Source organism: Gadus morhua, chromosome 17 (assembly GCF_902167405.1).
Source record: "Gadus morhua chromosome 17, gadMor3.0, whole genome shotgun sequence".
NCBI lineage: Eukaryota > Metazoa > Chordata > Actinopteri > Gadiformes > Gadidae > Gadus > Gadus morhua.
In genome coordinates this window covers 11,449,183-11,476,682 of record NC_044064.1, presented here as the reverse complement: position 1 = coordinate 11,476,682, position 27,500 = coordinate 11,449,183, and the positions used below count along the sequence as shown (strand labels likewise).

The 27,500-nt window shown below is 46.8% G+C and overlaps 1 protein-coding gene across 1 annotated transcript in view; it reads left to right on the top strand.

Moving 5' to 3' along the window:
• nrxn2b (neurexin 2b) overlaps positions 1 to 27,500 on the top strand; it is a 611,205-nt gene that overhangs the window by 194,541 nt on the left and 389,164 nt on the right.

The following is a 27,500-nucleotide window of genomic DNA, read 5'->3' as shown; positions in this document are numbered from 1 at the left end:
GCACGTCTCCTGTGTGTACACGCTATTTAACTATAATTGCCTGGACTGTACTGATTCCGTCAGGCCCACTATTGGTCCAGTAGATTGGAAATTACAGCTTTCAATCTGGTCTACAGATAGCCATCATCAACTAAGCCTCAATGACTATGCATACTATATGTATGTTCTGTATGTATCTTGTATGATGATTGTATGATTCTTTAAAGAATGTGTTCTTTTTTCTTTTATCAAATGCATCATTTTCAAAAGAAAAAACATACGACCCGTGATCTCAAGACACAACCGCCACCCATCCAAAGTGAGCTGTGAAGTCAAATAAATGTAGAACGTAAATACAATTATTTAAAGTAAATAATAAAAAAAAAGTGTGATATTGTTCAATAATCAAGCACTGCGATAGCAACCCCCCCCCTGCCCCCCCTTCCCTCTTGTTTATTTTCAAAACGTTCAATACATCTGCACACTCGCCGTACACACTAGTCTCATGAGCATTGTTCACCGTGTAGCCCAAGGCTCCAAAGGTGTATTTCCCAGCAGGTTCAGTGCCTTTCTTTCGTTCGGCTCTATTCGCCCTCCGAAAGGCGGATGTAGTTGTTATTGTTGTGTGTCTTCCCTGAGAACGGTTTGGTGACACGCTAGTGGCCTGTTCACAATGGCGGCCTGATTGTGGCTTCGCCGGGGGGGGAAACAATAGCGGCGTGATTTTTGAAGTCCTTCTTTGCATCCCTGTGTGATTACCGCCGGCGGGTGCTAGTTTTCAGTTAATGGCAGCGTCGGACAATGTCAAAATGGTTTGTTTTCAAACGCTTAGGATTGGATGCCTTTTGGCATTTTGTCTCAGGGGGTTGTGTGTGTGTGTGTGTGTGTGTGTGTGTGTGTGTGTGTGTGTGTGTGTGTGTGTGTGTGTGTGTGTGTGTGTGTGTGTGTGTGTGTGTGTGTGTGTGTGTGTGTGTGTGTGTGTGTTAATGTGTCTCTGTATGTGTGTGTGTGTATGTCTGTATGTGTTGTGTGTGTAATAGTGTTTGGCTAACTTTATTTCAACCAAGTACTCTATTTTTCTCTCTCTCTCTCTCTCTCTCTCTCTCTCTCTCTCTCTCTCTCTCTCTCTCTCTCTCTCTCTCTCTCTCTCTCTCTCTCTCTCACCCAACGTCTGTCTTGATGCTGTGTTGTTGTCCGCCCAGTAGTATGTGTTGCAATCACTTCTCTTCTTTGATTGAAATGAATGTTTATTACTCCAACCCCACTGGCTTTCACTGAATTTCCAATGTATAATCAAACATCTCCTCACTTCTTCTGACAAACAAAAACCCTCTCTCAAATTTTCTTGTTTTGTTCTCAGAAGCACGTTTAAGGAATTTGTAAAGATAATATTTAGAAATGCTTTTTTAAAGTCTGTTGATTCAAACTATCCCCATATAATTTAACCATCCACAGACCTTTATTTGAGAAAAATGGCTTCTTTGTTTGGAAGAAATATTGTTTTTATTACCAACAGGTGAAAGGGAGTGAATTGAAAGCAGATGAAAATGAAACCAATAGAATGGAATTGTACATTAATCTCTGTTGCCAAGTCAATGAAATCAACCGATTCATATTTTTTGCCTCATAAACAGCAATACAAATTACACTGTACATGAATTGGTGACTGGGTCAGGCATATCAAGCAAATATGTTTGCATAATTCACAAGCAATAAACTGTACCTACATTGAATGCAAGTTGTGGGATTTTGCAGTATATTCTCTTTCCTTTCATAATGTATTAAAAACCACATTACCCAGTAATCTATCACCACAACAGGGTAACAAACACGCGCACACACACACACACACACACACACACAGACGCACACATACGCCCGATGGCATCATGGGTAATATTGTCATAAACATCCCAATGTTACCCCACATGCTGGTTGTTCTATCGTTACCAGACACCCACTTTGTGCGTAACTGCTTCCACTTCGAAACGTCAAGCTACCCGATTTAAATTACATTAGCTTCATTGCTAACCTTTCCCTCCCTCGGTTAACTTACTGACCTCAGAAATTACCAAAAACTTCTTTAACCCCGTTCTCCCATTGTACAGACTATTATTTTACTCTACACTTCCGTACTTTAGTGTCTGACTTAATCATCATCCATCCTGATTAGTCTCTTTAATGGCTGCGACGCTAATGACCTAGCATCTGCATTAGCTAAAAAATATCTATATAAATGCTGCTATAAACCACAAATTGAATTCTCGATGACGGTGTTCCCGGTGTCAGGATGTGTCTAACGTTCATGACATTCGCACCCCGCCTTCACCGGTGCGCGCAGGTGGACACGCGTGCACGTGAGCTTGTGCAAGTGTGGACACCGCCAGGCTAATGAGGCCTCCCTCTGCGCTCGGATGACATCACGAGCTGCCGTGGCGTGGGAGAGGCAGATGTTGCCGTTGATGGATGGGCCGAGCCACCAAGCCCATCCACTCAGGTGGTTTGGCGCAGAGTCCCACCTTGAATATATCCTAGAGGGCCTGTCGACTCACCATCTCGTGTCACTTCCAGGTGATGTGAGGGCCTTGATGATCTAAATTAGTCTGTGTGTGTAGCCGTCTTACTTTGTGAGGACCACTACACTGGGTACCCGCAAGGTGATCTAAAAATGTGTTTGTCTAGCTTCCCAACAGTGTCCCCACAAGTTGGCCCAAAGTGAGAGTGTGTGTAGGTAGCAATCTTAGTTTGTGAGGACCACCGGGCTGTGTGTGTGTGTTTGTGTGTTTGTTTGTGTGTTTGTGTGTGTGTGTGTGTGTGTGTGCCTCTCCGCAAGGTGCTCTAAAGTTTAACTTTGTGTATATGCTGGTTCTCTCCGAGAGACAGAGTGAATTTAAGGGAGGGCAGACTTGGAAGAATGACATTTAGAAAAGAGGAACGCGTGGCCTCTCTGGTGAAGAAAGAGGGAGGCCAAATTCAAGTGAACCGATTCAGCAACGACACAACATTGAATTATGTTTGGACATTTGGGCACGATAAGTAGACGGTCCTTTATCATCTCCGCTGCCATTAACTGCAGGAGCCGTGGTGGTTTAAAGGAGTTTTAAATTGCCAAGTTGCAACCCTGGAAAAGGAAAGTAAATGATGAAAGTATCAACATGTTTAAGGTTTTTTTAAGTGCCTAGTGTTTGAAAAGTATCCGCCTTCAAATGGCCACTGTAGAGAAGTCTTTTGATTTATTTCAAGTTGCCCACTTTTTTTGGTGTAATCCCTTTGACATGTTTAATAACGTGTGTTTTCATTGTCACTAGCTGACTAATGACATTCATAATATTTTTCAAAGGGACTCTTTTTTTGGTTTGCTTGAAACCCCATTTTAATTTCTCTGAGGTTGAATACTCAAAACCCGACGAGGTGACACCTTGTTGAATTGAAGTGGCACAAGCTCAGCAGTAGCATGGCTGAGTTGTTCCAGTGGGCCAGTGTTAAGACTTGTGTATTCAGGCTTTGCAGACTGTATTGGATAAAAGGTTGAATCCGAAGGCGGGAGAGTGGAAGAACGGCCTTCAGTATGCAGTGCGACAAAAGAGACCGTGGTGATTCAGAAGTTGGGGGCAGGCTTTTAAATACCAGACTAATCGAATTAACAGGGAATCAAAGTGTCTCGGCGTTAATTGCGGCAGACTGGAGCCGGATTAATGTTCTACCGAAGCCATGTAGAGATGATTCTTCCAATAATATACCTGTTGGCCCCTGACTTGTGGGGCTCCATACTTTATCCTAAGTTGAACGGATGCCAAGTTCAATCGATCTACGTGTGCTCCTGGAGTACTTAACCAGCCTTTTCTCCCCTCACGTTTACAAAAGCATACTTTCCTTTCCAATGCACTCCCCCACAGTTTAGTTCTTATTTCATATATTCTTTATAAACAACGGCAGGGCATACAGTATGCATTTCTGAGAACATTGCCCAGCCTTCGGCCTTACTCTGCTGCTAATGCAACACGACAGGTCTCCTGAAATGCGAGGGAGAGCAAGAGAGACACTGCGTTAGAGTGTAATATAAAGAAAGAAAGAGGGACGCAGAGAGAGGGACGGAGAGAGAGGGAGCAGAGCGATACAGAGTATGCCCAGAGTCCCCTGAGTTCCTGTACAGTTGCTCCCAGTGTAGTGTTCTTGAGAATCGTATTTAACTCTAGAATAAGCGTAGTGTTTATGGTGTTCTACTCACCCAACCATAAGGTTCCGGGTTGAAACCCGTAGGCATCCTTGAGCAAGATGCTCCCTTACCCCTACCTGCTCCTTAATGAAGTAGCTCATAACAGATTCCTTGATGGCAGTTTCTCTTTGGATATCAGCGTCTTCTAATTGCCTGAACAGTGGTGATAATAGTTAAATGTAGTCTCCTTTGTTTTGGACAGTTTCCCCCTGATGGCAACGTTGCTTGTTGTTCGTGACCTTATTATCTCATAGTCATGCCTTGTTGAACAGTAAACAAACAGAAATGCCTTCACTATAGAGCAAATGCAGGAAAGGAGATGGAATGCAAAATAATTCCATAAATTGCTGCTCTCTTGGTGTGATATGCTTTTGGATATGCATATGGTTTCTAATTATTTTTTGCAGAGCACAGCGCTATCTTGGTGATGCACAGTCTGTACCTTAAACTGTTCGGATAAGCATAAAACTGTAAATTAAAATTCAGAAAAACGTTCAGCATGCCTTCCCTGCCAACATAGTAAGCACAACCCTTGAGCTTTATCACAACTAATGTAATGCTTTGGAACTAGGGTCAACACTTTGATTTACGTCCCTGTGAGAGGACGAAGTCAAATATCCGGGCCGGGTGTGTGTTTATTGTTTTTATGAACGGTTATAAAGGTAATTTATCATCTTTTGTCGTGGTTGAGGACCTACCAGAAAAGCAAACAAATATTTCACAAAAAAAAGTATTCCGGTGATTATATTCCCGCACAGCCTTTTCTTTTTAGCACAAGCTCCTTTCACTCTCATCTGTTATCTTCCATTGAATGTTGCATCTGTTTAATCTCATAGTGTATCTCTATTTATCTCTGTGTGTACGAGCCTGAGGGAGATGTCAGTGTTGTCTTGTCCAACAGCTGGACAGTTTCAACTGTTAAACTTGACTGACTGCTTCTGTTAAGCTGCAACCGAGCGTTCTTGGCAGGTCCGCCGAAGGGAAACAAGTTAATTTCTTCTTCCGTTAGTTTCCATCATCTGGTACATCTCAAAAACGACTGTGCGTATAAACAGACGACACATACTTTCTCTTTACCTGGCTTCTAGGCGTTTTTTAATCTCACCTGACTCGTGTCAATGGATACTTGCTTCTTGCATCTGGAATCTCTGTTTAGATCTCTGTTATTCTGAGGTTTTAAAATTTTTGGAAAAACTGGCCAAGGTAGTGGCATTTTATTCATATAGGTGATAAGTCAGGGTCTACTACTACCTTAGTCCAGAAAAAACTGTTTTGGGCAGTGTGGAGAGGATATTTTGGCTCACAACTGCTGTTTCTTACTCTCCTGGCCCTGTCCATGAACCCTGAATGCACCAGCTCGGTTCTATTCTCCCGATGGGAAGGACAAGTCCTCACCATGGTGGAACCTTTGGAATTTGCGGTTAAAGGCACTCACACCATTCAGAAGAACCATGGCAACTCTAAACGTTGTATTCTATGCTTCTAAGATGCAGTTTTGTATTTTAAGTTTGGTGTTTGGCATGCCGCCTTGCTTCTGTTGCCTTCCCGATGCTGCCTTAGCACACCCGAGTCAATTGTAGGTCACATGTTCCTGTTCGCGTATCATGTGACCGATCGACACGCCGTGACCATCACTGGAACAAACCCCCCTCTTAAATAGCCTCCTATCTCCCACCACTAAGCCTCGTCCTTGGGGAGCGTGCAGCAACAGGAGCGACACACACACACACACACACACACACACACACACACACACACACACACACACACACACACACACACACACACACACACACACACATGCGCCTCCTGTACTGTCCACAGCAGCGGGGGTGTGGGTAGGAAGGGGGCCTGGGGGTGGAATGTTATCGTCATGCAGGGACACGCGCCACGGTGCCTGTCACACGACGGGCCGTGGCAGCGGCGGCGGTCCCGCGGATCAGCAGTCGCCGTCACGCAACGGGGGTGCCGAACAGCCCCAGGGGTTTATCATGGGGGCGTGTCCTGGTTGACTTAACTGCAGACTCGGCTGCCCCCCACTTTTTTTTTGACCCGGGCACCTGCGGTGCCCCCCGCTCTCTTCCTCGATCTCGCGCCTCGCCCCTCTCGGCGGCCGGTCGTCTGGTGCGTTGGGCGGTGTGTGACTCCCAGCAGAAAGGATCTGGGTTTGAATCCCGATGTACACAGCCTACTAGTCCCCGACCTAACGCCTGCATGTTCTTTCATGAATTCCGTCTAAAGACAGTCCACTGTGAGTCCCTTTGGAAAAAGTGTCTCTAAATATCGTCTTTCTGTCAATAATGTGTAGCTACGTTTTTAATAAAGGTTTTGATGACACCGTCAAATGTAAACGTATTGATTTGAAAATCGATAGTCATTGTGATCCTCTGTCTCTTTTTTTGACGCTCGCAAATTGGGAATGTAGCGTGCTGTTTCTAGATGCCAGTGGTTAATTCACGCGAGCTGTGTGCACCACATCGTTATGGATGAAATGGAAAACAAGCTAAACATGCAAATACGATTCCGCCAACAAAACAGCGATGATTGAATATTCATTGTTACAGGTTCATTGTCTTGTATTTGTTCTTGTGTTCAGAATGGAGGTCAACATTGTGCTGTTTCATAGCTATGATACAGTAGCATTCTCCATTCGCCTTCCTACAACTACTGGTTTACAGTGCCTATCCATCAGCCTTCATCGAACAATACTTACAATTAATATTCTCTTAGATATGTTATTTAAGAGAGGATCAGCAGGGTTAGGGCACCTTGAACATAGATTACCTTACGACATGCTGTGGCCTTTGGGATTTCGAACATGCAACCTTTTGGCTAGGAGTCACACCCTTACCCCTGCAACATCCTTTTTCCCACTGGTGTATGGCTTCAAACATAGGTTTGTGTCAGCTACCTGACGCACCAGAACACTTTAGAAGTCTGCCAACTGGGACTCCAGTATAAGTTAAAAGGCCTTAGGGAGGTTGTGGTAGTGGTCCCTGAGCAAGGCCTCGACCACTTCCTTGCAGTACAGTGAGCTGCTGGCCGATGCTTGGAGGCTTGCGTTTGAAAGTACTTTTGAAGGAAAGCCATTGCTCGAGTATAAAGGGCTCTGAGAGGCCATGGAAAGGCATGCGGAAGGTGTGATGAATGTGGGTATTCTCACTGTTCCAATTCACTTCCCGTTGACCACCGCCATGCCAATTCTCCCGCCATTGTTGATGTGAGAATTTGATATCGTCATCTTCAGAGCATAAAGTAGGTCATATTTTGACCAAATTGTGACATCTCACCTAGCTCTATTCTAACACTGCTGATTAACTGTGCCATTGGCTATATCTAAAAGAGAAAGGGGAGGTGGCATCTCCCCTTATGACGACATTCCCAAACAGCGTGTCTGACCTTCGTTTTTTCAAAGGCGGAGCAGAATCCCTAGTGCTCATTTTTCACCCAACACAATTTCTAGCTGCTGGGCGAGAATAGGTAGGCTAGGGGAACTCATATTCATGTTAGAAAACCTCAGAAAGTCAAATTTTCAAGCCATGGGATCTTTAAAGTACGGCATCTCGTCAAATGTGCGTACGCGTCACAGGTGCAAATCAACATCTTGAAATCAATCCGTTTATTAGAGAAGTTGAGACCCCATCATTGTGGGTGAGACATTATTATTTATTCCTTTACATTTTCTTTCAAAACAAGGGCGGTCATGGTCAGGGTCCCAGATATCAGCTTATTTGGGTCTGTGGGGAGGGACGTAAGCCTCTCTGAGCTCTGTAGCTCTGCCCCTCTTTGGGGGAGGGGGGAGGGGGTTATGTGTTGTTCCTAATAGGATGAGCGTAGGTCAGATGACGCCTTGGCCCCTCCGGGTCGATGTACCCAGTGTTAACCAGTCACATCAGGATAATGGGATTGGGCAAGGGTGTTTGGAAAGGTTCTGGGTTTGATCCCCGATGTCTGCGGTCTGACCTGTAGGCATCCTAGAGCAAGAGCACCCCTAACCCCTACCCCTTAATGACCTGTCTCTGTATTCACTGTCTAACCCCTACCCCTTAATGACCTATCTCTGTATTCACTGTCTAACCCCTACCTGCTCCTCAATGACCTGTCTCTGTATTCACTGTCTAACCCCTACCTGCTCCTTAATGACCTGTCTCTGTATTCACTGTCTAACCCCTACCTGCTCCTTAATGACCTGTCTCTGTATTCACTGTCTAACCCCTACCTGCTCCTTAATGACCTGTCTCTGTATTCACTGGCTAACCCCTACCTGCTCCTTAACGACCTGTCTCTGTATTCACTGTCTAACCCCTACCTGCTCCTTAACGACCTGTCTCTGTATTCACTGTCTAACCCCTACCTGCTCCTTAATGACCTGTCTCTGTATTCACTGTCTAACCCCTACCTGCTCCTTAATGACCTGTCTCTGTATTCACTGTCTAACCCCTACCTGCTCCTTAATGACCTGTCTCTGTATTCACTGTCTAACCCCTACCTGCTCCTTAGTGACCTGTCTCTGTCTTCACTGTCTAACCCCTACCTGCTCCTTAATGACCTGTCTCTGTATTCACTGTCTAACCCCTACCTGGACGTAATTCCCTGTCCCTGAATTTACTGTAAGTCACTTTTGATGTGAATTAGCTAAGTCCCCGTCCAATATCTAATTAGCAAGATTGAGCACAATCCCCACAACAACATGATAATGGTGACACCTGAGTTGGATTCCATGTTATGGATTAGGTTTGGGAATTTGTCCGTCTCCTAGTGGTGGGTTAGTATTTTTTAGGCATGCATCTGTAAATGTTAATAAATACTGTGTGAGTGAACTTCTAAACAGATTTCAAGCGAAAGTTGAGAATTGATTGGATGAAAAAAAATAGGTGTGACTGTGTAAATGTGAGATGTTTGAAATTGAGAAAGATATCAAAGAAGATTTGGAGATCAAAATTAATTTGAATAAAGTTTTAAATAAAGATTTGTAAGCAGATAGACCATAAGTATAACACCATATTTTGATGCTATTGTATCACAATCACAATACACTAATTATTTTCTTTTAGCTAGTACAAACCTCTCAAGAGGTTGAGCTGCTGTCAAATAAATGTAAATGTTCAACCCATTTGGAAAGGTTACCTGGCATAAATTATTAGCAAAGGCTATGAGCTCAGACATGTAGTTTGCTAAGTAGTGCATCTGAGACATTAGCACTTGACGCTAGAGAGAGAGAGAGAGAGAGAGAGAGAGAGAGAGAGAGAGAGCGAGAGAGAGAGAGAGAGAGAGAGAGAGAGAGAGAGAGAGAGAGAGAGAGAGAGAGAGAGAGAGAGAGAGATCAAGCTATATATAGTGTATATTGTGTATAATTATTCCCACTGCAAATATAAAGTGCATTGAGATGACATCTGCTGACACGTTGATGTCATCATATTGATGACCATTTTGAAACATACAAAATTGATACAGAATACATGGTACAAAAGTTTATCAATCTGCGGTTCATTTGCAACAAAGGACAGAGCACATTAAACAAGAGACGAGAAGCGTTAACACTTAAATACAAAACCCCAAATAGTATGAACACATTGCGGTGGCAAATGTGGATAGTGCATATGGCGTGTGGGTGTAGAGAGAGGGACTAAAGTAAAGTAAAAGGCTGTGGGCCGTCCCTTTCAACTTCAAGACAACTTGTCTTGTCTTGATCTGAAGGCAACCACGCGTTAGCAACTTGTTTACCCCGAGAAAGAACAGCATAACACAGAAAGCTACACTGAGAACCATCATTTATAGTCTGCCGATGATAAAAATGTATAAAAAAATTGGACAGTTGATGAGGACAAAGTGGATGCCAACCACAAACACGTCGCCCACAATGGAAGCCAATAATGCATTATTCACTCTCGTCTCGCATCGAGACTGTTACCAAGGCAACGGTCAAAGGCAGAGAAATAGTTTTTCTTTGGAAAATATACACGTGTGTATGTTTGTGTGTCTGTGTGTCTGTCTGTGGTGTGTGTGTGTGTGTGTGTGTGTGTGTGTGTGTGTGTGTGGTGTGTGTGTTGTGTGTGTGTGTGTGTGTGTGTGTGTGTGTGTGTGTGTGTGTGTGTGTGTGTGTGTGTGTGTGTGTGTGTGTGTGTGTGTGTGTGTGTGTGTGTGTGTGTGTGTGTGTGTGAGGGAGATTAGATGTGTATCCTTAAGCTGTTGATAACTGCGGACATGCTTGTCTATGAGTTTGAATACTTGCATGGCAATGTGTCTGTTGTAGCTCTTGTGTTTGCTTTGCTACGTGTCAGAAGCCTAATGGGCTAAACAGACACACATACACGCACACATAACCACACTCATACACACACACATATACACACACACATAGCCACAAACAGTTGCACACACACATGGGTAAACAAAATATAGAATGTTAACATCTAAGCAAGAAGACAGCATGCGAGTTGCGAGTTTACTTCATTCATGTTTCTGTGCACATACGTGCACATTTCTTCCACTCTATGCATTTATTTATTCTCTCAAGCCTACCTTACTGTGGGGGAGATGTGGGAGGGGGAGAGGGGGTTTGAGTGGAGGTGGTTGTGGATGGCGCTCAGGCTACACCGACCTGGGGCTTCGTCAGGAGAGGGTGTTTCTTTGACGTGTGGGAGGGGGGGGTTGTCTCCGTAAGGTGCCGAGTCATGGATTAGTCTCTCTCAGCCAATGACTGCTGGCAGAGTGAAACAATGTGGAGAGGACGATTACAGAAAGTGTGATTGTTTGTTTGTGTGGAGAACTGACTCATTAAAGTTTGTTTGTGGTCACAAACTCCACAAAGTCTTTGTGTGTGTGTGTGTGTGTGTGTGTGTGTGTGTGTGTGTGTGTGTGTGTGTGTGTGTGTGTGTGTGTGTGTGTGTGTGTGTGTGTGTGTGTGTGTGTGTGTGTGTCGGCTGGTATGTGCAGTATTATGCATTCTTATATTAACATTCATATTACGTAGATCAACTCCATGTGTACCACAGCATGTGAAAACATGGTTTGACGGCTGAAAGCTTTTAATTTGGCTTCATGCCGGCAGCCATCTTAGAACTCGGCCCCCCTTCTCTACATATATTAACTCCCCCATCTCCATTGACATTTAGTCACGACGGCCACCACTTCAAACTGTCAACTCAGCACTTGACACAATGCACCAGGGCGGAGACACTTGGAAACAGCAAACAATATAAATGTTAATGTGTGATGTTCACAGAAGCTACGGCGAGGGAGAGATAGAGGATGTTTGTTTTCATTTTAGAGATGGGTTGCTGGGCGGAGTCAAGCCGAGTTGATCCAGTTGTACGGTATTATTTAAAACATTTACAAATACAACTGATTCTGTCAGAAAATGGTTTTCCCATTATGGGTCCCTTTTTTCCGATTAGAGATAATGAGGTTAATTAACTCGAAGAGGGGGTGTTATTTAAGGGGCTGTTTCCATGGTGACCAGAAGAGAGGCCATTCAAACAAATGCAGAGGACTTACCCTCGACTTAACCTTGGCTTTTTATACGTTAAGAGGTTTGGCACAAATATGGAATTTGGACTTGCTTTAGGCCTTGAGTTATCAGTTCAACATAACATAGAAACAAAAACTTTTGTTCTTGTGTTGGATGAATGCTTAAAAAATGCATTTGAGCACACACACACAACACACGCATCGCAATGTAATTGTCAGCTAGAGAGGGTGTGTGTGCGGGTGTGTGTGTGCCAATCACATTGCCCTAAGACAAAATCCTAATTCCATCAAAACAAAGGGAACATGTGAATGTGAATGTCCTAACGTGTGAACAACCAGAAACATGGCTCACTTTTTTTTTTAAAAGAGTGCAAGTTTTTCCGCAGCACAATTTCAAAGTTAATACATCACGGTTATCAGCTAATCCACAATGAGGTTTACTGACAAGCCATCTTCGCCTGCAGATATAAAACAGGCGCTGATGAACCCAACGGAACGGAAAATTGATAAGGAAAGGTTACTGGGGCTCGACCGAAAACACAACACAGAATAAGTTATCCCCAACGACTCCTGGCGGAGGTGCTTTGCCCTTGTTTTGTTGTGTTTCTCTCCCATCCCGCCCTTGGACACCCTTCTCCCGGTAGTTCTCCTCCCTCCCTCTCTATTTACATGTATCAGCGGAGCGGTACGGCTTTGGAGAAGGAGTGGTGCCCTTCTCTGCCCTTTTCCTCGCCTTCCTTCCTTCTTAATCTTGTCACGCCTCCTTCTCTCTGTCTCTTCTTCTTCTTCTTCTGTGTTTTGTAACTGACGTCCTCGCCGGTCACGACGCGTCTCGTAGCTCTGTTTCGGGAACCAATGTCCCCGTTTTACCCCCACCCCCCCCCCCCCCTCCCGAATAACCGACCTAAATATGTCTTGGGTCTGCTTTTGTAGAAGCTATTCATCAGCCACTTTCACCCAAAGTGACTTCAGAATTCAGATCCAGGTCATTAAGGAGCAGGTGGGGGTGAGGGGACTTCTTGCTCAAGGATGCCTGCCGGTTAGACCTTGGATGTTGGGGGATCGAACCATGAACCTTTCGGCGCTTAGTCTCACACCGCTTCCCGCTGGGCTGTCCTGCCCTGTTTTAACGGCTAGGGTCCCCTTTCTCAAGGGTTTCTGCTTATACATGATAGTACCCCTCCACTATGATTCCTGGAAAATAACGGCCTCAATGTTTCAAGATTGCTGTTATGAAATACTCTTATGCATCACTTATCCTCTAAACATACCACCGTCATTACAGACCGGTCACTAATGTACCTCATTATCCCGGCTAATGGATTTTTGCGGTTAACGCAGGGTATATATATACCCTAGATTACCTTGATCACCACTTTTCTGGACATGTTTATTACAGGATAGCCTCCTCCATTCATTATTATAGGTTAGCCACATGCTAGCCTCCTTCGTAATGATAGGCATGTTCGCTTTGACCTCTCTGAATGTATCGGATAGAGGCCGCCCCCTAAAGTGAATTCTTATGAGTCATCTCGTCACGGAGATGGCTTTGATTGACAAGTGTTCTTTTATTTTTTTAATGGTCAGCACTTTGGTGTGAGGGGTGTCGCCGACTCATTACGACCCGATGGCCGGAAGGGGGAAGAAGGAATGTTGGAGTGATGGAAGGATCACGAGCATCAGTGAAGGGCAACTTTTGACAACACAGGCACTTCTATCCTGATAGTGTTTCTCCTCAAATAGTATTTTCTGACAGGCTGAACTGCACCAAAGTCTTCGATACATTTAGGTCATACATAGTAATAATAATACGATCCATGTTTGGCAAGTATACGACAACAAAGTGTGTTGAGAAACCACGTCCTCCACCCGCTTACGATATATAATTACCTCATTATCAGACATGCTCACCCTAATTTTCACACACTTTCGCAAGACTCGAAGCTCAATCGCTCACTAATGACCCGTTTTCCGACGACACTGACCGAAGCGCCTCGTTTGGTAAGGGGGGGGGGGGGCGACACCCCAGAGACCGGCTGAACGCCTGCGTTCTTGCGTGTGTGGGGTAAGTGTGTCCGGGTAACGACTAGATCCCCCGGAGACCCGGCGTACCCCCCTGCTGCGTTTGAAGCCCAGATCATCCACAGAACACGTTGTTGAAAACACAATCCCTTCCGACACTGATTGCCACACAAACACACCGAGGATGAAAGGGAATCGCTTGATCCCCGCTCCCTCGCAACCCCTCATTAAACAAACGCCGAGGTGTTTGGGGGGGGGGGGGGGGGTGGGGGGGGACTTCAAGCTTCAGGCACCGCCGTCGCCCGCGAAGACATCACTCTCTGCACCCCGCCCGCCCCCCCCCCGTTTCATTTCATCTCCGGGACGCGGAGCAGATTGTTTGTCTCGCTCCCGCCGGGCTGTCGGTCACGCGGCGACAGCGCGTCTCTGAGCGCCCTGCTCCCCCCCCCCCCCCCCCCCCCCCCCCATCTCACGCCGGGACAGGTGGAGCTGATGATCGGCAGGAGGGAGGGAGGGAGGAGGGGGAGAGGTAAAGAGAAGGGGAAGGGAGAGAGGGAGGTAGGGGTGAAGGTAAGGGGATGGAGAGAGGGAGAGAGAGGGGGAGGGAGAAGGGGGGAGGGAGAGGGGGAGAGAGAGAGAGGGAGAGGGAGAGAGAGAGGGAGGGAGAGGGAGGGAGAGAGAGAGGGGGAGAGAGAGGGTGTGAGTGAGGGAGAGGGAGTGAGAGAGTTGGGAGGAACCTGCTGCCTGTCCGTCAGAATCAGGAGTGTGATTCCTCACGGGGGTGGAGAGGACATCGCGGGACGCCTCCACCATCTGTCTCCTGCAGCCACTCGGGGAGAGCCGCTGAGCCCGATTGGCTGCAGCCGGGCTGACCAATGACATCGCACAGTCCTCCCGGTCAAGGTCACGGATTGGTACTTTCTCACGGCGACGGGAGGCACCGTCTTCATGTTGCCCTTTTACCCTCAGGTCGTGTGACTGTGACACCAATCACTAACGTTAGCAGTTAGATGTCTGGATTGATCATGGATGGATCAGTGTTTGACCGTAGAATAAGGAAGGTTAGAAGTAGTGGCCCCCACCTCTGTATCTAACAATCCATCTATCTGGCCATCCACCCATCCATATATTCACCCATGAATCCACCCTTTCATCCATCCATCCTTCCATTTACCCATGCATCCTCCCTTTCATCCATCTATCTCTCCTCGTCATGGTCACAGAGATGTCTTGGGCCAATCTCAGCTGACTCATCCCATCTTAAAGACCTAAGTCAGCCTCTGGAAAAACCCATTAGTTTGTACTTATTCATACTGACAGATAGCAGTGTAAAAGATATTTAGTATAACGTTTATCCCCCCCCCCCCCCAGTAATTGTATCGTGTCATTTTGACGATGACCAGCAACATTGGCACTTAGAAAGACAATTTATGACAGCTTTTATTCTTTCAGATTTATGCATTGTTCTCTTACAATATTATAAATAGTACAATAAGAAGAAAATGCATGTAGAAAATGAAATCGACATCTAACCTGGTGATCTACATGAAATACTACAACTTTAATCTCCACCAAAATGCAGAGGGTGTCAAAAAAATAAGTTATCTTCCTAAAATCTAAAATCCAATAAATCTACTTCTGAAGAACCTGATGGATATCATCTGTCAGCTGCCTCTGAAATACTGTGTGTGTGTGTGTGTGTGTGTGTGTGTGTGTGTGTGTGTGTGTGTGTGTGTGTGTGTGTGTGTGTGTGTGTGTGTGTGTGTGTGTGTGTTTATGTGTAAGTGTGTGTGTTCATGTTGTTCGTACCCCACTGTGACACACACACACACACACACACACACACACACACACACACACACACACACACACACACACACACACACACACACACACACAAACACACACACACCAATCTTTCCGGCTGTTTCCGGCCCCTTTGATGTGCCTCCTTGGTTATCATAAGTGTGTTATTCTGCACACGGGGGCCACTATAAGCACCCGCCACTGCGACACGCTCATCCTACTTAGCATCAGATTCAGAGCTGCTGCTGTTCACGGTGCTGTATGTCACGAGGCATGGTGCTTTATGAATGCCTGTGTGTATGTATGACTGACTGTGTGTGTGTGTGTGTGTGTGTGTGTGTGTGTGTGTGTGTGTGTGTGTGTGTGTGTGTGTGTGTGTGTGTGTGTGTGTGTGTGTGTGTGTGTTTGCGAGTAACATTTTTGTACCCGTGTGTTGTTTTGATGCTTTTTTGGCGGTGGCGTGCTGCTAGCACAAATCAAGTGTGTCAAATGACAAGATTGTGTGACATGATTAGCGGGCGGAAAATGAACGCTGTTCATTAGCATCCTTGTTATCAGCCCTGATTGGGCTCGCCTGGTAGCCCCAGTCAAACTAGCATGACAACATGTGTGTGTGTGTGTGTGTCTGTGTGTGTCTGTGTGTGTGTTTGTATTGGCATATATTTGTGAGTGTTTTTGTGTGACCCACATGGTACCTGTTTGTGTGTGTGTGTGTGTGTGTGTGTGTGTGTGTGTGTGTGTGTGTGTGTGTGTGTGTGTGTGTGTGTGTGTGTGTGTGTGTGTGTGTGTGTCTGTTTGTCTGTGTGTATGCTTTGGGTGGGACATACATAGTTGACTATCAGTGCCGGTGGGACGATGTGTGTGTGCTCATTTGTGTGCATATGTTTGCACACAATGCTATACACTCCCGAAGGCGTATGCAGTCGTCCGCCACGCACTGCAGATGTAGCTTAGTTGCACACAGACAAGCGTGCACGCACTCACACACAACAGGTTGTTCACACACCACAGGCTGTGGATACGGTGCGCTTATGTACTCACCAGAAGACACCCAAGACGAATGCAAACCTGCCACAAAACATTTGTAGTTTAGTTATTAGTTGGTGTTCTGCCAACCCAGTCGTCTTGGTTTGAACTGCTCGCTGCCATTTTGATGCTCTTTTGGTGATTTTGAGGGAAGAAAGCGGGGAGCCTATAGGTTCATCTGTTTAAGAAATAACCTAAATTAAGAATGACACGATTTCTTTTTTTTGTATTTTTTTTTCTCTCACAACATAGATATTTCAAACATGTGGAACGATGAGCTATATTTTTGTCAGCTATGTATCGGTGGTTTGCAGAAACGGAAAAATAGCTACGTTTCCTTGTGGTCGACTGGGTCAGTTGTTCACAGATAGACAAACACATGCACGTAGACAAACACACACACACACACACTCAGACACACACTTAATAGATGCATACAATGTTTATCCTCATGACAATTTCGTTGCAAACTGATCGAATAATTCACCAGTAGCTCAGTGCAAGATGGACAAACACACACAAATGCACACTTGCACACACACACACACACACACACACACACACACACACACACACACACACACACACACACACACACACACACACACACACACACACACACACACCACGTCCCAGCTTGTATCCCCCTCTCCCAGCAGTGTGGCAGTGCTATCTCACTCCGGCGTTGTCAGGGATGTCGGCCATGGATGATGGATGGTTGATAGATAGAGAGAGGCTGGCAGCAGGGGAGGGAGTGTCGGGGGTAAGGGGGTGGGTGGGGGGGGGGTGGTGGTGATATAAACAACATCCACCTCGCCCACCACAACCAAAACAACCGCTTGGGCACGTACCCGCCTCATCCACGCACCCACCTTGCCCTTGCATTGACAATGAAACAAGACGTATACACACACACACACACACACACACACACACACACACACACACACACACACACACACACACACACACACACACACACACACACACACACACAGACACTCCCACCCAGACACACGCACACACACACACACACACACACCTACACACACACACACACACACACACACACACACACACACACACACACACACACACACACACACACACACACACAGACACACAGACACACAGACACACACACACAATCAGACATTCACACTGGCAAACACACACACATGCAGACTCTCACACACCACACACAGACACACGCACACTAACACAAAGACACACACAAACACAAGCACACTCACACACACAAAACACACACATAGACACACATTTGGTGGTGGTACTTAATTAGCCGGAAGGCAGTGTTTTTTTGTTTGTTACCGTGTGAGTTTGAGTTTTTTCGTGTGTTTGTTTTTCTTTACCTCAACTTCTTCATTATATTTAACCTTCCAGAAACATTTTGGGCAATCATGTTCTAAGACATTATAGATAATTGCTTCTTCAGCAGCATGAGAACAGAAAGACGCATGCATATTTTAAATTCTACAGTATCGCTTTGAGTTAACAGCTCGTTAAGTCGATAATTGTATATTTAGTTTGCCAGCCAGTTAGCTCGGTTCAAAAAGTCCCAATTTGTCAAATGCACTGCTTTCTTTTTAATATTTTTTACCATACTTAGTCATCAAGCCGATGCTTTTATCCAATGCCACTTAGAGGGAATCCAGATAACTTCACATAGTCATTAAGGAGCAGAGGGCACCTTGCTCAAGGATCATGGAAGGGGTTCAAACACACAGCCTGGGGTCCTGACCCCGTGACCCACTACATTGCCCTCCTTTATGAAGCTCCCACAGTGCATTAAAAAGCCGCTTTAAAGTTTGACGCCGGCGGTATCACCGGGAGTCTCCGGGGGAGCAGTGGAGCCATTAAGCCCAGGCTGAGGGCCCCCATTCCTGGGTAATCCATCGTCCAACCTCCCCTCTCCACCCTCCTATCTCCTCCACCCTTGACTCCTGCTCCCGCTCTATGGCCTGGCTTTATCTGTGCCGAAGCTCCCCCCTCTTTCTCTCTCTCTCTCTCTCTCTCTCTCTCTCTCTCTCTCTCTCTCTCTCTCTCTCTCTCCCTCTCTCCCTCTCTCCCTCTCTCCCTCTCCCTCTCTCCCACTATCTCCATCATCCTAAACAACCACAGAGGCCTTGTCTGCTAATAGGAAAGGCAGCGGAGAGCGAGAGAGAGAGAGAGGTAGAGGAAGAGGCTGGGGAGGAAGAGGAAGATGAGGAAGGGGCACGGGGAGTTGAAGGTGGGATGAGAAGTGTGCATTGAGGAATAGCGACACAGTGTGTCTTTTGGCTGTGTGTGTGTGTGTGTGTGTGTGTGTGTGTGTGTGTGTGTGTGTGTGTGTGTGTGTTGCTGTGTGAGAGAGCGGAGAAGGTAGCATATTGACATTCACAACAACTCTCCTGTTTAGTTTGGTTCACATTCATACCGCCGCAACCTGCAATTCACACCTTTGAACATGTTTGCAGAGGGGCCTACAACTCATGTATGTCAACGTGTGTGTGTGTGTGTGTGTGTGTGTGTGTGTGTGTGTGTGTGTGTGTGTGTGTGTGTGTGTGTGTGTGTGTGTGTGTGTGTGTGTGTGTTTGTGTCGCTGTATGTGAACAGAGGTTATATTCCCCATGTGTGTGTGTGTGTGTGTGTGTGTGTGTGTGTGTGTGTGTGTGCGCTTGCCTCCGCTGGAAGGAAGGTGCTGGTGTGTGTGTGTGTGTGTGTGTGTGTGTGTGTGTGTGTGTGTGTGTGTGTGTGTGTGTGTGTGTGTGTGTGTGTGTGTGTGTCGGTGTGTGTGTGTGTACTTGCCCTTACACTCGCATTTGTGTGTGTCTGCGTGTGTGTGTGTGTGCGCACACGCGCCTCGACGTTAAACAGAGCTCCGGCAACATTAAACGTCACAGGTGCGAGGGCGGCGAGATTTACCTCCTCTGTTACTCACGGCAACACGCTGGAGGTCAACCCCGGCACGTCTTTCGGAATGTAATTATGTGGCGATCTGCGATGTGTGCTGCCGGGGGAGGGGGGATGTGCGCAGAGGGAGTGTGTGCGCGTGGAGGTGTGTGTGTGTGTGTGTGTGTGTGTGTGTGGACGGTGGATTTACGGCGACGGCAACTTGGATGTAATGGATGGCATCGGGTGGGCTGCCTCCTCCACCCTGCCAGGTACCCTCAAGGCCCCCCGGTGGGGGTGGATAATCCGGGTGAGGTAGTGGATGAGGGGAGGCAAGAGAACGCAGGGGGGAGGGTGTTGGACGCGTAGCTGAAAGGTTCTGGTTTGGAGCCCAGTTGTGTGCAGCCTAACTTAGGCGTAGCAGGGATTGCTGCCCGGTTACCCCTGCCTGCTTAAAGGGATACGCCTCATCTCGTTAGCCTAATAGCATTATTAAGAAAAATTGCATAAACCTGACTAAGTCAGGTTTATCTTGTGTTTACCGTCAAAAATGCCTGAGTCAAATAGATTAATTTGGCAGATAGTTATTACGGAATAAAAATCTGCTTTTGATGGCTAACCCTGATTCAGACGAGTTGTCGGATTCAAATGTATCTACAAAGGCAAGGGAAATTCGGCATGATTTTCGGTGCTGGTGCAATCATATTATCAGCTGCATCTGGCTGGGAAGTCTTTGCGGAGGATAACCTGTAAGTGGAGCCTCAGAGCTATTAATCAGAGCGCCGGAAATAGTGCAGAATTATGTGTATGTTTGATGTCTTTCCTTGTTACTGGCACATGTTTTGAATGAGCAACTATCGGAATACATTGGACGTCTTTGGAAATTAGTTTCACGTGTATTCCCCTAATCTGTAACAGACCTAGGCCACTGTAAGTCTGCACCACAATGTAAATGGCTTAAAGAAAGAAAATGCTAACCAGGTCAAAACTCCTTATGGCCGCTGAATTTGGAGTAAGATAACTGCCTCCAATCTGGGTCAAACAGGCAAACGCCAATTTACAGATATCTTGGGTATCACCATAATGACCGTAGCCTAAATTATTGGCCAAATGACCAAATAGTTAAATAGAAAGAGTAAAAGGTTGGGAGATTAAATGTGGTGCCTAGTGCCGTAGTGCGAACACGGTTTTTTACATTCTGCGTTTAAACCAAATAAATAGTTTTTCCACCATTTCAGCTGCATCACGAGAGTGGGCTGTTTGCTGTTTAGTTTGTGTATCGGATTCTAGCCTCTCTTGTGTTCGACTTTGTGTCAAACTGCCTTAAGTGTGAAACAGCAGGAAGGACAAACATGCACACTCTGACGTTGAGCGGCTTCTGTGTAATCTGGGGCTTAGTGGTGTCTGTTGCCCGATGGAAACGGACCAAAGCAAAGGGCCATTGTGTGTGGTGAACTGTAACTCAGTACGGGACTCACAGGCACTCAGAAACGAGTTGGCATGATGGTTACATGAAAACCATACGCAATGATTTATTGAATCATTCAACTGTGGGGTTCCAGATATACAGAATGCAGCGGAGTATTTTCTTAGAAGGTGATCTCACAGAGCTGTGTCGTTAGAAATGCGACGCCAGCAAAACCATTGTTTTCTTAAGATACTGCGGCGTGTCTGCCTTGCCCCCCTCTCTTGTGCTGCGCGGTGTGCTTTTCTAGCGCTGTTTAGACGCACATAAAGGTTTAAAGAGTCTACATTTTTAGCACACGGCGCAGAGTCATCGCTTGTCACACTCTGCCAATCAAACCAAGCAAGAGTCAGGCTTTACTACTTAACCACCCTCTTTCCCGTTTTGTTGCCTGTTTTCATCCGGACACAACTCGAGATGGTCGGATTGACAGCACCGTTTTGCTCAGTATGTCGGGAACCTCTGTTTCTGATGGGCTTTTCCCCCATCCTTGCCCAGAATCACAGCAAAGGCCCGACCCCGACGTCTGCGACGAGTTTCTGTGTGGTCACCCCCTAACAGAGCCTAATTGACTGGTCCCATTTGTGATGTCACTGATGTGTATCACTTTTGGATGATAGATTGAAGAGAGTGCAAACAAGTTGTACCTTCACTGCAAGGGAGGAATGTTAACAATTGCGATAGCCTCAGTCGACGTTGTTTCTCTTCTTACTTGGCCCTTTTTAAATCTTTTTGAACTTGTTCTGTATTTTCTGTCTTTATCATTCCATCGCTTGGCATAAGCCTTTTGTAGAAGAAGAATAGGGCTGAGATTTTGAGCATTTTATGTACGTCTCATATTTTAATTAACATACACACCAACCCATCCCACACGCACATGCACACATGCCACACACACACACACACACACACACACACACACACACACACACACTCACACTCACACTTACACACAAGCACATATACAAGCGCACTCACACACACACAAAACGACACTCTCTCACTTATCTTTAATTCCCTTCCCTCCTTCCTATGTCTTTGTTTTCCACCCTATATCTCTCTCTCTCATTTCTCCCTGCAGTCTCCACTCCTTGCTGTTGTTTACATCTCCATTGAGCTCCCAGAGTTTTATTCACAATATGTCTTCCTCTCTCTGACAGCCATATCTGCTTCCCATAATAAGCGAACCTTTCATGCCCCCTTCAGAAATATATATGAACATATATTTATAAATATATGTCTATGCATATCTAATGCATAAACATTCTTCCGGGGGCTGAGTTGACAGATGATGAAGGAGGTTATAGGATGTTTCGTGGGCTCCGACCTTATGAATATTTAAATGAGTAGGGAGATGATTACAGCGGTTGGCTTTTATGGAGAGAGAGAGAGAGAGCGTACGATAGTCCAATAGTACAGTGGGGAGGTAGTACAGTGTGAGCGTGATATGATGTGTTTGTGTTGTCGCTCTGCCCTTTTAAAAGGTTTATTGGGCCTGTGTTGCCTCTTGAGCACCGTGGCTTTCAACGTGTGTGTTGTTGTTGTTATTGTGAGCCGTAACTAGGGCGCGGGATGGCTCACAAACCTTCTTATAAACACCATTGTCCAAAATGTATTCATCTCGACGTTTGTTTGTTTGAAGGGCAATCGGTATAGTGAACCATACCATAGGGGAAAGGTTAATTATCTTTATTTTAGCATGGCAAGGCCAAAGTAGCGCTATATTTACCGCACTTAACATTTGGAGGGTTCCCGGGCCGAAAGCACCTCCACACGTGGGTCAGGGCATGCAAATATTCGGGGAACCCTACTTTAATGAACCACGCCTAATGACCGACCCCTGGTGGCTCCTAAGTGTCCGCTAAGGGGCCTCGGAGGGCCCCCCACACAGACCAAAGGAGCAGATCCTCTGCTCAGGTCGGAGGCTTCTCCCCCCCTCAATGAAAACAAGACTGTAATGGTATTAGTGGAAATGAAAATGGCCGCCCTCCAAATGTCACCGACGTCTGTCTGCGTTGAGGGAGGGGGAGGGAGTAGAGAAGGAGAGGTATGGGTCGATGGGGTATGACAGCAGGGTGTAGTGGCGTACGTATCCTCGTGGTGAGGTATAGAAATGATACAAAGCGTCATGGGGAGTCTGGGGGAAATAAACGTTTGTGTCAGCAGTGTATTTTTTCCTTCTGCCCTGCGGCAAACGCTGCTTCATGTTGTGACAGCATCACCTAGCACACCTGGAGAGAGAAAGGGGGAGAGACAGAGGGAGAGGCAGAGAGAGAGAGAGAGAGAGAGAGAGAGAGAGAGAGCGAGAGAGAGAGAGAGAGAGAGAGAGAGAGACACAGAGAGAGAGACACAGAGAGAGAGAGAGAGAGAGAGAGAGAGGGAGAGAAGGAGGGAGAGAGGGAGGGAGGGAGGAAGAGACAGACAGTGAGAGAGAGGGAGGGAGGTAGAGAGAGATAGAAGGAATGATAGGGGAATGACGCAGAGAAAGCGCAATAGAGAGAGCACCAGTTCTCTCTCTCTCTCTCTCTCTCTCTCTCTCTCTCTCTCTCTCTCTCTCTCTCTCTCTCTCTCTCTCTCTCTCTCTCTCTCTCTCTCTCTCTCTCGTCCTCTGGTGAAAGAGGGTCCACAATGAATAAATGACTGTGACATTATACATTGATTCCACATTAACAGATCAGGCTCCTGTGCACACTGCGCCAGACACATTGATTTCCACCCTCTTTGTCACCAGAGAACACAAAATAATGGGGTGTGCCTTTATTTTGAAATATTGTGTCATCTGTCTGTCTTTTAAAAATAAAAGCCCCCCGTCACCTTGGCTTTCTTCTCTATCTGATGTCATTTCCCTTTTTGTCGAGTTCAAAGTCTCTTAGATCGCCCTGACATCAAGTGACACCATCATCAGCAGCGCTTCACGACAGATCAATGAAAAGTTGAATATTTCCCAGCATCCTTTGTCCCTCGCTGTTCCCACAGTTTGGGTTCCAGTATCCTCTCCCGAGCGCAGACCCCTTTGTTCAATCGATAATAAACTACAGCGTGTCCTACAAGAAGGCCCCATTCAAACCCGCAATGTTGGACGCTGGTGAACCACCTCTCCACACACACACACACACACACACACACACACCTAGAAACACACACACATACACACACAGACACACACACCCACACGCACACAAACACACACACACACACACACACACACACACACACAAACACACAGCATGGGCTTTATACCTGTGGCTATGGCGTTGCTGTTGCCAGTTGTGTGTGTGTGTGTGTGTGTGTGTGTGTGTGTGTGTGTGTGTGTGTGTGTGTGTGTGTGTGTGTGTGTGTGTGTGCGGGGCTTGGCCGGGCCTCTGTGGGACCGGGGGGGGCTGGGGTCCAGCAGGACGTTCTGCTACAGCGGGGACAGTGCAGACAGGGCGACAGATGGTGGCGATCTGTGTGTCTCGCGGTCCACTGGAAGCCTATTGGTTTCACCGGGCGCTGGCGGCACACTGCGGCGCTGTGGGACACGCAGGCCTGATGCAGGCAGGTGTGGCCAAGTCAGCCAGCCAGCCAGACACACACACACACACAGGCAGGCGCACACACGCACATGCGCGCACAAACACACACACACACACACGCAGGGGCACACACGCACACGTGCGCACACGCACGCGCACACACAGACACACACACACACATACACACACACAGACACACACACACACACACACACACACAGACACACACACACACACACACACACACACACACACACACACACAGACACACGCACACGCACCCACAGACAGACAGACAGCCTGTCCGTCAGCCAATTGGCCAGCTAGTTAGTCAAGAACATAGCTAGTCAGTCTGTCGGGCAGACAGCTAGTCCGGGAAATACGCAGTTGGGTCTGCCAATCAGTCACAGTCAGACAGTCGCATGTTTCGGCCAAATACACAGACAGACAGACAGGCAGACAGACAGGCAGACAGGCAGGCTTAAAATGGGTCGGTCAGCCAACCAGTGTGGCAGTCAGAGTTGGGTGTTTTGCCATGGTCTCAATACCAGCCTGCTCGAAAAACATTTCTGAATTGAAACGGCACATGAATGATACAGGATGTGTCTCTCTGAGCATGTTGTAATTGATGTGTGTGTCTTACTTACCGGTCTCACCAGTGTTGTATTCTACTTCATTATCACACTGTTGGCTAATGTTTCTGACGCCAAGCCCCTGTCAGCCGAGCCAATTGGATGTTATTAGTGTGGTCTCTGAACGGTTCACCAACACACACAGTCATCTTTTTCTGCATTCGGTCGGTTGCCATGGTGATTACGTTTTTTTCCGTGGGCTCCTTGTTCGAGAACAAGAGGACACGAGTGACAGCGACAAACAGCGTGAAGAACGTGAGCCAGTGTAGCGGGTTTCGACAAATAGTGTGTGGAATGTAGCATCGTGTGGAAAAAGTAAAGAACATAGCCTAGCATAGTGTAGCTAGGGGATAGCTACACAGGTATTAGTAAGTAAGGAGATGTCTCATGTCATTGACTCATCAGTAAGTCAGGGAAAGTGTAGCTTTTGCCCCCCCCCCCCCCCCCCCCCCCCCCCGAAGCGGGAGGTGACATTGGATGTGTGTGTGTGTGTGTGTGTGTGTGTGTGTGTGTGTGTGTGTCTTTTACTAAAGCCGAAGGCTAACTCACGCAGCTTTTTTCCCGGCTCTTTACGGCGCTGAAGTCATCGCCTGTGTGACCTGTCTAGACCACTGGGTGTCACCTATGCTGAACACCGCACGACGCTAGCCAGACACACACACACACACACATGCGCACAAATCTGGTGTTTGTGTGTGGTTGTACGGTCATGTTTTGTTCGTGTCAAATGGTGTGAAAAAAAACAATAAATGTCACACATTTTGCCACAATTCCTGGCCCAAATTGTTAAAGGGAACGCACACACACACGCGACACACAAACACACGAGCACACCCACACAAATCATCTCTTGCCATGAACCTCATCATAGAGTCCAACAGTAAGCAGATCTTGACAACAGCCACTACAACCCGTGTTCCTGCTCCGGCAGGGACAAAGAACAAATGGCGTTTTTTTGATCTCTCACCTTCCGCGGAGCGCCCAGATAACAAAACACAATCAACAAACAAACACAAGTCATCGCCTGTGACTATCAGCCCAGAGCAGTGGAGCACGGCACAGACCACACTTAAGAGACAGAGTGTCCTCACATGGATCAGATCCCATGTTCCCGGGACATGAATCCTCTCCGTTCCTCTCCCTGCTGTCTCTGCCTATACTCTCAGCTGTACGGTCTGCATAAGAAACCATATTCAGGTCAACCGGGACAGTTTAACCGTACCGCAGACACTCCCCCACGTTGTGACCCGTGCTGTTTTGCTTTGTGTCTCAGTCAACACGTTTGTGTTGGTGTCTTGCGTGTTCTTGCAGAGGCCGTTGTGTGCGGGCTTGTGTGCCTGGGTTCTTCTGGGATAGCCGTGTGTGTGTTACGAGTGTGTGCCAATGTATCACCAGACAGGATTTAAATTGACCCCTAGGGAACGGGGATGTTTTGGGAAAGCAAACACAGTGACAACAAAATATCAACAACATCTACTAACTGGGGTATGGTGGGAGATGGCATCAGTTACAAGCTGGGGGTGGGGGGGGGGGGGGGGGGGGGGGGGGGGGGGGGGGGGGTGGGGGGTGGGGGGGGGCTGGGGGGGGGGTTGGTATCTCATAGATGAAAATCTCCCCTACTTTTGCAGCAAGACCTTTTACATGAATTGCTTCACCAACAAGTAAACACAACGCAACACACACACACACACACACACACACACACACACACACACACACACACACACACACACACACACACACACACACACACACACACACTATCCTGCTCCACTGAGCTCCTCCAAGCGCTTTTTCTCACTCTTTACCCGCTCTTATCCAACCCGCTAGTTTCCGCTGCAATTTCACAACGTTACAGCTCATTTTGGATCCTGTGCTGAGGTGGTAGAGTTGTGTGTGTGTGTGTGTGTGTGTGTGTGTGTGTGTGTGTGTGTGTGTGTGTGTGTGTGTGTGTGTGTGTGTGTGTGTGTGTGTGTGTGTGTGTGTGTACGATGTGTGTGTGTGTGTGTACGAATGTGTGTGTGCGCGTGTGCGTGTGTGTGTCTGTTTGTTTGAATCAAACACTTCCTGTTTGATAGTAGAGCAAAAAAAGCAAAGGTGTCTCGCATTTGCCAAATTATAGGAACTGAGGCTGTGAAAGTGTGTGTGTGTGTGTGTGTGTGTGTGTGTGTGTGTGTGTGTGTGTGTGTGTGTGTGTGTGTGTGTGTGTGTGTGTGTGTGTGTGTGTGTGTGTGTGTGTGTGTGTGTGTGTGTGAGGGGTTAGGAGGAATAGCATATTGCTGGATTTGATAGAGAAAGTTGAGAGAATGAGCTATAGGCAGTTATAGAGAGAGAGGGCTACCTACAGGGAGTAGATAATCATAGAGAGAGAGGTAGAGAGAAGGAGAGGGTTTGTAATCATAAAGGGAGATAGAGAAAGTCAGACACGGAGGGAGAAAGGCAGAGAGGGAGAGAGAGAGAGGCTGCAACACTGCAGT